Raw genomic sequence first — 11,325 nt, forward strand, 5'->3', positions numbered from 1 at the left:
CTTTCATGACTTGAGTTAGACTCTTCATGAATTTTAGCATTCTTTATGTCTGTCATACATCACTAGTAGTAAACAAGGAGATTGTGTGGGTACATGGACTTTAAAAAAAATGTGTACTACTTACATACTTAATAAAATGTGTCTTTAAAAATGTAGTAACTACCACCTCGAACTTGACAGTAGTTTGGTTTGGGTGTGGATGTTATTGCTTACTATAAGAAAGTAGTAATTTAAAAGACAAAGTCAGGGCATCTGAGTGACTCAGTCAGTTAAGCATCTAACTCTTGATTTTGACTCAGGTCCTGATCTCAGGGTTGTGAGATCAAGCCCCATGTCAGGCTCCACGCTGGGTATGGAGCCTGCCTAAGATTCTCTCCCTCCCTCTCCCTTTGCCCTTTCCCCCCACCCCCCACTTGTTCTCTCTCTGCTCTCTCTCTTTCTAAAAAAAAAGACAAAGTCAGTCCATTTAACTAAAAATAAAAATAGTAGTAAAGTTGTCCATTATTTCATGTTTGAAAAGACCATGAATTTTCTAATTTGGAGTACAAGATTTTAGTTATGTATATTGGGCAAAGTTTGCCAATCTTTTGTATGTTGCTCAGATCTTCTATATGCTATTTTTTTTTACCTGCTTGATCTATTAGTTTTTAGAAAGGCATGTTAAGATCCCCCACTATAAATATATTTGTCAGTCCTTTCTTATAAATCTGACAATCGTTGCATCATATAGTTTGAATTTGAATTGTTAGGTATAATTCAGCTCAGAGTTATTATATATTCCTCATGAATTATTCCTTCAGTAATTAAAGAATGACTCTTTATCTCCAAAAATACCTTTTTCTGAGGTCTGTTTTGGCTGCCATTAATATGGCCACCTTGACTTTCTCTTAGCTATTATTTGCTTGGTATTTACTTTTCCATCCCTTTATTTGCAACCTTGGTCTGTCATCAAGTTTTAGTATTCTTGCCATCACATCAGCCTGTTCTTTTCCTGGTTCATTCTCCTTCACCAAGGTCTTCCATGGTCTTGAGTTTGGCAATGCTAATCTGTCCACATGACACATATATCCAAATATCCAGATGGAAACAACAAGTCTTTAAGAGAAGTCTGGATGCTCATGAAAGCAGGTTAGAGCCCCCTGATTTGCATCTGGAGACAGAGAGTGGACAGCATGAGCTCTGCAGACTCCTGCCAGCCTAGGGAGTACAAGTGCCGCCAGTGCCTAGTGGCCTGGTTCTAAAGCTGGGGTGCATACAGTTCTTCTGCTTCCTGATATTTATAGCTTCATGTAGGTGGGGATGCTGTTCCTCAGAACAGAAAGAAAGGTCTAAGCCCCAGGGGAACAATGTAAACCACTGTGTGACTGATCAAGTGCCTTCCTCCAGCAGATGCTTTAGAGATTGTCACCCAGGCTTTAATTCCTGGTGATCAGGATTAAGGCAGAGGGTCTCAGGAAACAAAGGGCCTGCCCCCAAGCCCTGCTGAAGCTGGAGATTTACTCTTAAAACAACCTGTGAGTTAGTTCTACCTCCACATACTGCTCTTCATTAAGTGAGCAGGCAGAATTAATTTGCTTTGTTTTTTCCCAAATGTCCAGGCAACACTGAGGGTCCCAAGGTTCCAAGGAAACTACCTTCCTGTGTCAGATCCACAAAAGGAAAAAAAAAAAAAAAAACACCTACTCCACAGGATGGTAGATGTGGAGCTGGAGGAATGAGGACTAGGAGTGCCTGCCCTTTGCGGGGAGGAGGGAACAGTGGCTCAGCTCTCCTGGAAGAGCTCTGCCAATTAGGGACCAGGGATGCTGAGCAGGCACCAGCCTCCAGTGTGGAACTCATGGAGAAGTGGCCCTGGGAAGCATTCCGAGGCAGGTGGCATCCATGGAGGGAGTTGTGGACACCATAGTTCTGGTTCTGCATCAGCCATTTCTTCTATTTGGGTCTCAGTTTCATCATCTGTAAAACAAGAGTACGGCAGATCAGATTTTTCCAAACTTCATTCATTTGCTGTCACTTTGACATTTTTTGACACATTTGTGTGCCTATTTTATTACTGACATTTCTCTTCACATTGACTTTGTTTTGCCTACTACCCACCTTGTTTTAATCAATACTATTTGTGGGCTAATGGGTTTGATATGACAGTTATTATATTTCTTTCTAAGACACATTTAATTAAATACACAAGTAGTAAATAAACATTTTTTGAAGTCCATGTAGCCCCTGCAATCTCCTTGTATACCACCAGTTATAAAATATATCAATATATATCATGCTTGGAAGTTGTTGAATGATCTCTAAGTTCCCCTACCATTCTAAGGAGTCTCTGTTTCCATGAAATCAGCTTAGACCCACATCCTTAAGACCCCAAAGAACTCAGGCAGAAGAACCAGGGGATTATTGATTGCTGGGCCCCAGGGTCTGTCTTTTGCTTCTGCAGTTCCTCCTTTGTGTTTGTTCCTTAGGAACTTTATAAGAAGGCCCTCAATGCTGAAAGTGCAGCCTGAGATCTGAGCTCACATCTGCAATTCCCAATCAAGTTTACAGACAACTCATCCAAACTACACAGAACACCATAACCGAGACAGGTGCCTGGTGTCTGATGGGGAAAGTTCAATGTGATTAACACGTAGGTTTGGAGTCAACCTTAATTACTATCAGATTATACACTATTGCTTGTCACCCTTCCCCCAAACAAATGGCACTAACCCTAGACTCATCGATGTCCAACTAATTAAGAGTTCGTGTCTTATGCTTCCTTCCTGCAGCACAGATGCTATTCCTTACCTTCAGAGAGGTGCTCTGTGGGCATTTTGCTGACTGGTCACCTTCAGAGCTGGGAACATATGTGGCTTTGAGGGCGTAGATACATTACTCCATGCAAACAAGGCTTTTTGGTGACAATGAATCATACAGAGAGAATGTTCAGAAAGCCATAGTGATATCTAGAAATTAATCACAGCATAGATTCTTTTTCAGTTGTTAGTTTGATTTTTGGCTCTCCTGTTGAATTTTGCTTGGACCACCCATTAGGCTCGGGGCATCTGAGATCTCATATCTGGAATAGAGGAAAGAAGAGTGGCCTAGAATCAGGATGCTTGGGTCAGAACTAGAGTTTGGTTTCCATATGACCTTGGAAATGTCACTAACCTTCATGGTCCTAAACTGCACATCTGCAAGCTAGAACTTATAATCCATGCTTTATTAACCTCCTAGGCAAGTTGGTTTTTTTGTTTTATTGAATGTTTAATGAATAACAGTTAACACAAGCCCACAATTCTGAGACCTGACAGAAAGGAGATCAGGATCCTATAGAATCTGGAAGTCACAGGATTAATAAACTGAACAAAGACAATGACAAGGGTATTAGTAACTAAGCCCAACTCTTGCATCATCATTAGATATCAGGCTGTGTGCACAGGCTGGCTGGCAAGGATGCATCTGATCAGCATCAGGACTGAGCCTCCTCTAAGCCAGGTAACTATATGACTTATTGGGACACTTGAGAGCAAAAGCAAGTAATAGTTATGCCTGGACAGTAGGTGTAAACCAGAGCTGTCCTGGGCAAAATAAGATGGTGCTCACTCTGTCCATAAACTGAAGAAGTAGCTGGAGGCATTTTCCCTTCACATCTATAAACTTCTCTACGTAGAGTTTGCTAGAAGTGCCTGAAAATCCACATTAGATAAGCCAGAATGTCCTGGGTAAATTGGAGTATTGGGAAGCAAAGCCTATTGAAATCTGCTGCCTTAAACTCCCCAATTTTAGACCTGACACCTTGCAAAATACCAACCAACTCAAATGTCCTAGGAAGCCAACAAAACTCATATATCCTTGCATTTCAGGTCCTGAAAGTCCCCAGTTCTGATGCCTGCATCACTAGGACAAGCAAAATAGAAGTGAAACATGGTGGAGTCCCCCTGCAAAGGTTGAGTTTCTGTGTAGTCCCAGATTTACAACCATTTCTGACAGCTGAGCAAGGAGCTGCCACCAGCAACAGGTGGCTCTGCAACACAGGGCTGAGAGCCCAGCTTCAGGGCTTGAGAACCCCCCAGAACATTGCCACCTTTTTAGAACAGTTCTGAGTTAGTCAGAAGATGCTTATTTCAGCCAATATCTGTAAGAGAAATCATAGAGACGGCTCATTGCAACCAACTCCTTTAACATGTAGGATACTCCCGGAAATCTCAGGAAATGTGTGCCAGGGACACTGCTGTGAGTTCACCAAATCCAAATCTAGTTTCCCTATCCTCCTGGGTACTTCCTTTCCCAGTCTCGCTTGCAGGCAGATGGGGCCATGTGTCTCATTCTGGGCAATGGAGTATTGACAAGAGTGATTTATGCCGCTTCTAGGACTGGGCTCTAAAAATCTTTTATGTACTCCTACTCCTTCTTCCTCCTCTCCATCCCGTGCCTTCCAGGTACAAGCCGTGGAGAACCATGAGGTCTAGGGAGCGGCAGGGCTTGGGACCCTGGATGACATGGAACAGAGCCTCCTACCTGCCCTCCCCTTTCACCAACTGACTTGGAAGTGTGACATGAGTGAGATATGCACTTTATTGTATTAAGCCACTGAAGGTATTTTGGGTTGTTTTGTTTTGTTGTTTTGTTTTCTGAGAGAGAGAGAGAGTGCACGAGTCAGGGGAGGGGCAGAGAGAGGGGGAGAGAGAGAATTTTAAGCAGACTCCACACCCAGAGTGGACCCCGATGTGGGGCTCTATCTCATGACCCTACGATCATGACCTGAGCTGAAATCAAGAATCAGACACTTAACCGACTGAGCCACCCAGACGCCCAAGCCACTGAGGTTTTTTGGTCATTGTTTGGTATAGGTCTATCTTGACCAACGCAAGTAATTTTTCAAACTAGCTCTGCCAAAGTAATAAGGAAGGCATCCCCATGTCCAGTGAATACAATGTGGGGTTTGCTCACATTTCTGGATTTTCCAGATGATTGTGTTCCTTTGTGAGCAAGAATGGGTCAAGGGAATTGTTGAACTATTTTCACACTTACAACCCCTCAAAGGATTCAGGGATTCAAATCTTCCTAGTTTTCTCAGCTGTATCTAGTGGGATGGATCCACCTGTCAAACTGTAGGGTATAGTTTGGGAGCTACTCACCCCCTGACGCAGCACCATTTCCACCCCATCCTTTCCTGCCACCCGTACCAAAAGAATTTCACCAGATGGCCTACTTAACCCATGGACTTTTTCTCACCAGTTAGGAAGCTCTCCCATTTGTCTGATCCCAATCCCTCTTTTGACAAAAAAGGCCTTTTCACTCTTCTATTCCCTCAGGGAGAATGGTTCTTAACCTCTCTGCTCCAAACATTTGCAGTCACCCCTTTCCCCAGCTCCTGCAGCCTAGTCTTCACGCCGCCCCTGCATCTGCCGGCAGTTCTGAGCCCTGCCCTGCCCTGGCCCAACACCCACACTGCGTACCTGGCCAAGAAGCAGCCAAAGCACTCTGGAGCACGCGCGAAGGAAGCCAGGGAGGCAGCCTCTGAGCTTTTAGTTACAGCTCTTTCCTTGGACATTGCCTTGCGCATCCAGATGGTGAGCTGGGTAAACAAGAAGTCCCTGTTCTCCATCAACATGTCAGCAAGCGCCTTACTCTCAGGCATCTGCCAAGCTGGGGGTATGGTCTCTGTTTAGAGTTTGGCTCCCTCTCGGCATGCCAGAAATGTACCCTTGTGTAAATACTCCGAGCACTTCCTCCAGGGAGGACACATGGACAGGGCAGTGAACACCTTGCTCCCGGTAGTATGGGGGAACCAGAAATATCACTCTCCTTCTCCCATCCCTCTACCCAGCCACGACAGCCATCCGCTGCCATACTGCCCGGCAATTGCAGGCAGACACCCAACTGAGTCCATTTCTATCAGATCCCAACTGCCTGCCAATTTTTCTGAATCTGTATTCAGCTGCTACCTTCTCATCCCCGACCCCTGGCTGTATCATTTACCAGCTGTGTGAACATGGGCAAATCACTTAACCTCTCTGAGCATTTGTTTTCTCAAACAATGATGAAATAATACCACTTATCACATGACGGTCTCTCCTTGCCACTAGGACTTGAGAAAATATATGCTCACACACACAGACCTTGATATATCCCAGGGTCTCTCTGCAAGTGTTAATTTGTTTCCTCTTCCCTAGTGCGCCTTAGGGAAATCTCCTACTTGGCATTATCTCTTGTCCCAACAAGAAGTAAGAACCCAATGGCTGGGTCAGTCTCATGCTTCAGGGTCAGGTTTCTGTGATCCATGTTCTCTGCTCACTGTTGCTGAGTACCTCCCTCTTTACCTACTGGCCCTGAGGACCTCCCCTGTTGGGTCTCAAAACCCTAGTGGCAGATTACTTCTTAACTTACATCTCATACGCCAGGACTCATGATCTACTACCTGCTCCTGCCTCTGACCTCTGACCTCTGTCTTATCAGTACCCAACCGGCAACCCTTCTCATCTGTTGTCCAAAATCTCCATGCTTGAGCCCTCAGTTTATGTCAGATGAACAAATGATCAGATGAATGCCAGGGCCATAGAGGCACTAAGGAAACTGGAAAATGATTTATGGACTTAAGTTCTCAAACTTCATCCATCACTGTAGGGGATTTGTACTCACTATTAAAAATACTCCATGACATTATCTTTCTAGTTCCGGTAGGAGATTATGACACATGTCCTGGAAGAGAGAGGAAAATTTTGCCACCACTGAATGTAAAATCTCTTCTGAAAGAGATCCAGGCAGAGATCAAATTTTGTCTTCCTAAATAGAGTCTACACAAACACGTGGCCTGGGAGCTAAGATGCCAGTTTCCATCCCTCACTACATTCCTGAGTCTCTAAGTTGGCCTGGGCAAGTTACTTTGTCTCTCTTATCAGCACTGGCTTAGAGCTCCCTCCATGTCTGCATGAATTCAAGACAGGGGAGGACACTAGGTTGCATGAGAGGTGTGTTGGAGTCAGCTCCTGCTAGCTTGCTAGAACCAATTGTTACATTTTCAAGAATTCTGCAGCCCTGTTAATAACACATTGGTATGTAGCTTGAAGTTGGCTAGGGTGGGGGATTTTACCAAAGGAACTTGCAAATGCTCCAAATAAGAGTGTTTTCCCCTTAAAGGGTCAGTTGTTAAACACTTACCAATACCCACTGATTGCATGGTATGTTCCCTCACCTCTGAGCACTAAGGGAAGCCAAAATGGCACGGAATTTACAAGCCTCAGCTTCCATCTCTGCAAAATGGAGGGAAAGACCCTTGCTTCCTACCTTCAAAGTGGGTGGAAGCAAGGGCCTTCCTGGTAGTGTGGTTTGTAGGAATATGGATAAGATGGCCCCACCCGAACCCTAATCACTGCAAGTGGCATCCAAAATACAAATTTGATCTTGCCATTTCTCTGTTCAAAAACCTTTGATGACTCCCTATTGCCTCCAAGAAATAGTCAAAACCTTTATTATCTTACCCAATCTACCTCTTTAGTTTCCTTTCCTCCCACTCCAGCCCACACCCCTACCCCCCAGCCACAAACTCTGGTTGTTTTCTGCAGGTTATTGTCTACTCGCTGTGTCCCTTTATTGAGTAACAGCACCTTCACTTTTGGATGGGGAGTGGAGCCTGTTACATGGGTTAAAGATCTGGAATGCATGAGGGGCAACCAGGGACTAAAAAGACATGCTAGAAGGCATCACCTCAGGGATAGGGCTTTGGAGGCAGGCTTCCTGCATGGGAGGCTCAGTTCCACCACTTACCTGCTATGTTACCTCCAGCAAATTACTTAACCTCACTGAGCCTTAGTTCCTTATCTGCAAAACGAAAATAATAGCAGTACCTATCTCATAGGGTTGCTGTGAGGATTAAATGGGCTGTTGCATGTCAAGGGATTAGCACAGTGCAAGGTCCAGAGTTCGAGTTCAAGAAGCGTTAGCTGATATCGTCATCATCATCACCATCACCACACATCATCATCAGATCACCTATATCACCATTATTAACCTCACAGGCAGCATCCTGGACTTTAAGTAAGTCTCTGCCCATGCATTCTTCTGTGTTCTTCTGTCCTTAGTTGGACTCTCTTTGGACCAGGAGAATCTCAGGAAACACGTCAGTGCCCTCTACCCCATCCCTGCCATACTGACAAGGACAGACACTGAAAACTCCTAGGACTGAGTTACCAGTCCTGACTTGCTCAGTCCCTTTTAAACCCCAACACTAGGTCAGATAAACAACCTCACAGACAAATGAGAAAACTATACTTAAAACACACAGAAACAGGGGGAGTAGTTTCTTACAAAGGAGATTTGGCCTCAGCCTTCCACCCTGCACAGCCTCTATCAGCCCTGCCAGAGCACTTTGCTAACAGTACCTCCTTCCTGGAAGCTGGTACATCTTCCACCCAGAAGCTGGGGCAGCTCTGCTCCAGAACTTGCCAAAGCAGCAGAAGTGCCTTGGAAATCTGGTGGCTTGTCACTAGAGACTTGAAGGGGGCGAGGATGACCCAGGGAGAATAAATGTCTTAAAACAGTTAGAAAATGCTATCTGTGTTCTAATGCGATGGTACTGTAGTCTTTAATGACCCCTGTGGCCAGGCACATAGTGTTCAACCTCCCTAGCTTGCTGGTCCCTCCCCATCTGATTCATCTCAAAACATCAGCTAGAGAACAGAAACTTGTGCATCATATATTCAGACCCATGTGCACATATCTGAAGGACTATTGAGGAGAATCTAACAGAGCAGGCAATTGTCCTGAGAAACCCATGCGTGTTGGGAATGAGGCGACTCCAGAGACCAGGCACTTTCCATCTAGATGGACACTTTCCATCAGAGGGGAGCGGGGAGAGTACAGTCCTGTGTGTGTCCCTCAGATCGCCCAGGCCTGGGACTGGCACCGTATTCTGGCTGGTGGGGGATGGGGGGTGGGGAGTGGGAACGGGACTGAGAAGCAGGATGAGAGTAGAAACTGTTTCAGTGAAATCTCTGAGACAGGGCAGCACAGAGCAGCCTGGGCTGGTGAGGTCTGCTCTCCTATGCAGGTCACTTTGGGAACACTTTAAGGCAAGGGATGGAAGCTGCACCAGAAGCTGGAGAGGAATGAAGGAATCATCAGGAGGGGGCTTCATGATCAGGGGCACCGGTAGCAGGAAAGGTAACCAGTGGGAACCAAGCACTTGCTACCAGGACAAATTCAATAGCACAGGTGGCACTTTGGGGATGCTCAGCACCACATGGGAAGAATCTTGGTGGACCTGAGTTTCCTCCTAGAACCCATAGAGGCAGGGCCCAGGAAATGCAAGCTTTTGACTCCAACCAAGCGCCCAGGGTCCAAACTAAGAGCTGGTGTTCAGTCTGGTGGTCTTGCAGAGGTCTCCTAGCCCCTGACAGCCCAGCACCCCATGGGACAACGCTCAGCCTCGCTGCAGTGTATTAGCCCATGCTGCCCCCCATGTGGAATACTCTCCTTTCCCCTATTGTTTTTTTTTAAGATTTTATTTATTTATTTGGCAGAGAGAGACACAGCAAGAGAGGGAACATAAGCAGGAGGAGTGGGAGAGGGAGAAGCAGGCTTCCCGCTGAGCAGGGAGCCCAACACGGGGCTCAATCTCAGGACCCTGGGATCTTGACCTGAGCGGAAGGCAGACGTTTAATGACTGAGCCACCCAGGCACCCCTCCCCTATTGTTTTTTAGGGCCTGACTCAATCCCACTTCCTCCAATAAGTCTCCCTCCCACAGTGAACCGCCCCCCCATCTGACCTCTGGCCTAATGTGCTCACACATACTGATGCACCGAGGTGTCCTCTGCCCTAGGCACCTGCTTGGGACTGGATCCCATGAAGATATGAAGGACAAGGTAATCAACTGGAAAGTTCCCTGCCCTCAGACTGAGATTCAAGGGGAGACAAACTGATGAGGGGCATTTGATTCGAATGACAGATGTCACCACAGGGATAAGCTCAGGGGTTGACATAAAGAGGAGATCCTAATCAGGAGAGGTGCCTGGAGAATCAAGCCCCCATGCTGAGTCTGGAAAGGGGAGGGGCTGAACTACAGAAACTTACCCTCTCCCATTTCTGGAGGTCCAAATTCTGAACTCAAAGTGTTGGCAAGGCCGTGATTCCTACAAGGGCTCGAGGGTGAGTCCTTCCTTGCCTCTCCCAGCTTCTGGTGCCTCCAGCTTCACGTGGCTTTCTCCTCCTCTCCTCTCTCCTCTGTGTGTCTATGGTAGGAATATTTACCACCAGATTTAGGGCCCATGCAGATAATCCAGGATGATTGCATCATGAGATCGTTAACTTCATTACATCTGCAAAGACCCTTTTCCCAAACAAGTCACACTCGCAGGTTCCAAGGGTTAGGATGTGGACATAGCTCTTAGGAGGCCCCCACACAGCTCCCTGCACAGACAGTGGAGCGGCGTGAGTGAGGAGGCAGTGGCCAGGAAGGTCGGTTGTTTTCCATTCTCCCACAGGTGCTCTGGGACTCCGAGCCTAAGACACCAGTGTTGACTATGGAGCCTTCTCACTCCTCAGGGTCTTGGAACTCACTACCCACCTCATGCTGTGAGCAGCGCTGCTATCTCCACAACTCCCCTAACACACATGCACTGGCAGGGATGAGCAGACAGGGGGTCTCAGAGAAGGAGCCTCAAGGGAGGGCTCGATGGAGCAGCCCTGCTGCACCGGGCACTACTTGGGGTGACAAGGTTCTTACCAGCCTGAGGCGGGCCCTGGCCAGGCTGACATGTTCCATGGCCAGAGAGGCAGTTCCCTCCCTCTAAGCTGGGCTCGGAGCCACTTCCCTGAAGCCAGCCCTGATTAACACCCCCCAGCATTTGTCATCCGGTAGCGTTGGTTTCAAGTTCTAGCTCTGCCACTTCCCTGTGGGAGAGACTTCGGACCTAGGACTTCACTTCTCTGCCCCTCTGTTTCCTTAACCATAGACACAGACCATAAATCCTTGACCTGCTCATCTCAGAGGTATATTGTGAAGACATGCAGCATAAAGGGGTGTGAAAAGTACTTGGCACATTGTAAACATGATAACGTAATGAATTCAGTTGCCCTAAGTCTGTTTGGGTGTAACTTGTATATGAAAATATCTAGTACACACACTTACACACACATGAACTCACTTTTATTTTTGATTAATACCATTGCTTCATGACCTGGTTTCCTCATGCTCTAGTTACATGGTTGTCATCATTTCAATTTGTACTTGCAGATTCACATATGTTATCATAGTTCCTGGGTCTGGGGGTTGGACAGGAAGAAATATTTCTTGCCTCCCCATGAGACACTTAGTCCCTGAGCTCAGGGATGTATCTCTGTT

The 11,325-nt window shown here is 46.4% G+C and overlaps 1 long non-coding RNA gene across 1 annotated transcript; it reads right to left on the reverse strand.

The window, feature by feature from the left end:
• Positions 1-1,197: 1,197 nt before the first annotated feature.
• LOC113923137 lies at positions 1,198-10,182 on the reverse strand. Its single transcript, XR_003520185.2, has 3 exons — positions 10,056-10,182; positions 2,788-2,945; positions 1,198-1,956 (listed from the first exon to the last, which is right to left on the reverse strand). It is a non-coding gene; the product is annotated as an uncharacterized LOC113923137 (long non-coding RNA).
• Between the last annotated feature and the right edge of the window lie 1,143 nt (positions 10,183-11,325).

This window comes from Zalophus californianus, chromosome 9, assembly GCF_009762305.2.
Source record: "Zalophus californianus isolate mZalCal1 chromosome 9, mZalCal1.pri.v2, whole genome shotgun sequence".
Lineage (NCBI taxonomy): Eukaryota > Metazoa > Chordata > Mammalia > Carnivora > Otariidae > Zalophus > Zalophus californianus.